At 28.2% G+C, this 5,091-nt stretch overlaps 1 long non-coding RNA gene across 1 annotated transcript; it reads right to left on the reverse strand.

Moving 5' to 3' along the window:
• Window positions 1–3,521: 3,521 nt before the first annotated feature.
• Window positions 3,522–4,055, reverse strand: LOC110267243 (uncharacterized). Its single transcript, XR_002354626.2, has 3 exons — window positions 3,918–4,055; window positions 3,742–3,807; window positions 3,522–3,653 (listed from the first exon to the last, which is right to left on the reverse strand). It is a non-coding gene; the product is annotated as an uncharacterized LOC110267243 (long non-coding RNA).
• Window positions 4,056–5,091: the final 1,036 nt, after the last annotated feature.

The following is a 5,091-nucleotide window of genomic DNA, read 5'->3' on the forward strand; positions in this document are numbered from 1 at the left end:
AATGTTAAAAATATTAAAAATAATTAGTATTTGTCTTAACTGATTTGGATTGATTGAGTGGTCATCTCACTCGTCTACTTAAGTAAGTATTAGAGTTTCGAATCCTGCCTTGTGTATGTAACAACTCATTGGCTACAGCAGACCCTCAATAAATGGACCTTCAATCCGTGGAGGATTAGTTCTCGACCTATCGAGTTAGAAAATACAGTGAAAGAAAATAGTATTTGTCTTGAAAGTAGAACAATTCTCATTGATGATAGCAATACTTATGGAGATTTGCCTTTGTTGAAATTTAACTGCGACAGTTTTATTTATTTGTATCATATTCATTCAGGAAGTCAAACAATATGATCAACGTTATTACCGGTTAAAATTTTATATTTTATGACATGATTTTCAAGCTTTTAAACTTATAAACTTATGTCATTATAAAAACTATTAGATTGATTAATATTTTTTGGTAATATTACCAAAACACCGTAGTTGAGTATATTAATTTGTGTAAAAAGAAACTATAATAACTTTTGTTATTCAATATATAATTTATTCTATTGAAAAATGAATTATTATTTTTAGATTAGAATATATTTTTTTCTCCATTTTTATATCATTTTATTTGACAATAATTGCCATTAAAGAAAAAATGAATAACCATACTATTTTATAATATGATATACAAAATAAGTTTTTATTTCAAAATTAATTCTGGTTAATAAAAAAAATTCAAAATATTTTCTTACATACATTTAAATTTGAATTCAAAATTGATTAACAACTCACCTTTTTTAAAATTTTAATAACAAAAACAAAATTAGTTAGCTGTAAAATATTCAGTATTTAATCATTTCAATCATTTAAATTTTAATTACCAAAAATTGAATTAGAAATTAATTATAACTTAATAATTGATAATATATATATATATATATATATATATATATATATATATATATATATTAGTACACAAATAATAATATCTAATATATCATTTAATTTTTTTAACAGAGCTAATGTATAATTTATTGAGGATTGATTTATTATCTAATTTTTTTTTATAAACTTTGTAATATGTGAAAATAGTGATCTTATTTTTTATTATTATTTAAAAAATTATTCATAATTTTTTATTATGTAATTAACTTAATTAATAACTTTTATTATTGTTTTTCTTCCAAAAAAATCATGTTTATATTATTTGTATATTTTTTTAATACTAATAAATATGTAGGTATTTATACTATTATATTTATTGTCATAGATAATGGCTTAAGTTATTTATTTCGTATGTTAAATAATATAAATAATATTTTATATATTAAATTCATCAATTTATTCATATTAAGAGGAGAAAAATTATGCAATAGATCGTATGTTATAAAGATGAGTTAATTTACATATAAATTATCTTTAGAAAAATAAAGAGATAATTTATCACATATATATAATAATCCTTGATATATGTAGTGGCATGTATATATTAGGAGGATCTATTTTAATTATGTGAGTGATTATTATTATTCACTTTTTCAATAAGATAGTAAATAATATTTAAAATTAAAAAAAAAAGATAATTAGAATTTTTTTAGTTTGATTATAAAATCTATTGTAAGTATACCTAACTTTTATATATACTAAATATAATCATATTTAATAGTATAGTATTTATTACAGTAATAACTCAAAATATTAAGTTAAGTGAGTAAGATCAATCTAGGTCTATTGTTAGGATCCTAAATCCGAATTAGGTTCATTGTCTTAAAATCCGATGCAGATAAAGTTCACGTGTCCTATCTCAAATCGGCTCAAATTGAATTTTCGTTGTTAGTTAGATATAGTAATAGATACTCGTGTGGGTACGGCGGCGGACCCCTTTTCCCGTCCTTCGCTCCCGTTTAAAAAAAAAAAATCCCCACTCTCCATCTTCGTCGCAAGTCCCCCTATTTAATTATCCCCTTAGCGAATGCAGATATCCACGATTATTTATGGATATTGTTTGAATTTTTTTAAAAAATAACAAAAAAACTATAATATAATAATAATAAAATAATCAATTCAATATAATTTAACACAACTCATAATATATTCATTATAAAAAATAACATTTAAAAAAATATAAAAACATCTTCTAACATAATAACATAATATAATATTTTAGAGCGAAATTGAGCGACATAATGACGAACTTAAGAGGCAGAGAAAGTGAGTTAGAGGAAGAGTAGATACAAAATCAAGGCTAAGAATAAGTCTAAAAAGAAAAAAAAGAGTTTAAATTGGAGACAGAAATTAGGATTACCAAATTTAAGAAATGAATATATATATATATATACAACACAACTAGAAAATTGATTAATACAGACAGATTTACAGACAGATTTAGTCTTTATTACAGACGGATTTTTGGTTACCGACGGATTTTGTCCCTCTGTAAAATAAAGCCCCGTTGGAAATTATTTACCGACGGATTTTTTTCGTCGGAAAATTACATACGGATTTTTACAAGTTACCGACGGATTTTCCCTCTGTAAATTTTCTATTCATTTCCCAAAGACGACGAACTTTCCGACGGATTTTTCGTCTGTAATTACAGACGAATTTTCTGACAGATTTTCCGTCTGTAATTACAGACGGATTTTCAGACGGATATTTCGTCTATAATTACAAACAGATTTTTCGACGGATTTTCTGTCTGTAATTACAGACGGATTTTCCGACAGATTTTCCGTCTGTAAGGTAAAATAGAATTTTTTTTATTTTTCTAATTGCAAAATAAACTTGTTTTCATACAAAATAAATATAAATTTAATACAAACTTTTATCTAATTTGTATTCGAATATTTATAATATTTCAAAAAATAAAATTCATCGTATTATCAAAACATAAACAAAGTGTATTAATACATCAACTATAATCCTCAGTGTATTGTTCAACCGTACTAAATTTATCAGCTATAATTCATAACATTGTATTATATGAGAAAAATTACATTATGCAAATCTCTACAAGCCAATCAACTAGTATCCCGCGCATGCTTTGGGTAATGTCGTGTTGCTTTATATCTCTTAATGCAATTGGAAAAGGGCTACACTTCTTGCCTGATATCGGCAGTAAAAGGTGCTGGGGATTTGAAACACGAGCAAAATCAACATTCCTTAATGAGCCACCCTGACGCTCCATTCAATCTGCACAGAAGCAATTTCAGGTGCTCATGCTTCTTGCCACCAGTTGTGGGGTGCTTCCAGCAGCTTAAAGGGACCATATGAATGAACTAATTTGCCATGAAATGAAACTAGTAAATTAGTTCTCAATTCAAAAGTTGAAAATAAAAATTTGGCCTTCTATATATTTTAATTCATGGACTTCCAACAAAAATTTTTAGAAGTTACAAAATCAATTTCTAGGACTAGAACTAGGAACAATTCTAATATACAAGGCAAGGAGTAATGATTTCCATAGATCCCAACTAAGAACAATTAAGCTATTTTCAATCAGCCAATAAGCTATACAATGCACTAGTAGAAATGGGCAACTCACTTCAGAGGAATTTAACAATTATTTCTAATTGCCCATCTTTGATGCTGGATCCCCCCACAGACCTATCTACCAATATAGAGAGCTCTTTACTTTTATCTTTCAGGTAAATCCCAAGGTTGATCTGAAACAAAAAACTAGATTTCAATAATCATTCATGTGTATTGGAATTAGCATAATTGTAATAGACTTGATTCAACAGAACAACATACAGGGTAATAATTTCCAGCAACAAGTTGATTTACTTGCAATTTCCAGTCTTTTCTATAGTCTCGAATCTGTAAAGTGCACTGTTTTAGCAACAAATCAGGAATACCATAATATAATACATTTGCCTAGGCATTCATATTGAGAACTCTAAATCAGCTGATCAACCTATTAGGCCTACCCTTTTGATGAAATCGCGTCCATTGGAATCAGTGTAAAAGGTTTTGCTACTTGCTACACTTGTTGTAATCTCTGTTGCAATTTCTGATCACCTTAACAGGAAGTGAAGTGCCAAACTGATCCATATACCCTATTACTTGGCCTTTGATGTAATCACCCTGTATATTTCAAAATTAAAAAGCAAAATAGAAGGAAAAGAGAAGATATTAGTGCTGAAGGATATAACATGTTGGATGTTAGTGCTGAAGCAAAATAGAATTTGGGGCTCTGGTGTTCCCCAATTGCCTCCTTCATTCAGCAAAAACAAGTAAAGTTTATATATATATATATATATATATATATATATATATATATATATATATATATATATATATATATATATATATATAATCTCATTTTTGTTCCACTATATGAATTGAAAGTTAAAACCATTGAAATCAAGAATGTAACACCCTAATATTCAAATCCTTATGCTCGAGTCATAAGTCAATGATATTACGGTGGTACGACTCTCAGGTGGATTTTTAATAAATAAATATAGGTAATTTTCGAAAGGAGTATTAATCGAGAAGCCTGAAAAGAGTAGAAATAAAATCGCGAAGACGTATCACTCACATTTTGACAACGAAAAGTTAAACTGCTAAGCCGAACGCGATATACGGACAAGGCGTAGAGGAGATTAAGAGATAGATAACAGATAGATATATATAACATAAGTAAATAGGCACTAGTCGCGACCCGCAAAGTTTAGGCCGGCTAGGGTACAGTATGAAAGTAGATGACAACAGTATATCCTAATCTCTCCTGAAGGAAACATGAGAGCCTCTATAGGCAAATTCAAAGAGTTCAATACATAATATAAACTTTCCAAAACAAAGGTGGAGAGATTCTAATAAAAACACAAAGTAGAGAAAATAAAGATCTTCGCCGTCTCTCAAACGTACCATAGCTCACTTCTGAGCACCTGGACTTGTATCTGAAAAACAAGAGATATATACGGAATGAGAACCCCGGGCCCATGGGTTCCCAGTACGGTAAAAGTGCCAAATAAATTCAATGTACTGCAATAAAAACTCACTAAGCATCCTAAACTTCTTCACCAATTATTCATCCTAGGTTCTCGCTAATCCATGAATAGGCAACTGTCATAAGGGAGTGCTTAATTCAATTCATGT

Source organism: Arachis ipaensis, chromosome B9, assembly GCF_059453495.1.
Source record: "Arachis ipaensis isolate K30076 ecotype BB chromosome B9, ASM5945349v1, whole genome shotgun sequence".
Lineage (NCBI taxonomy): Eukaryota > Viridiplantae > Streptophyta > Magnoliopsida > Fabales > Fabaceae > Arachis > Arachis ipaensis.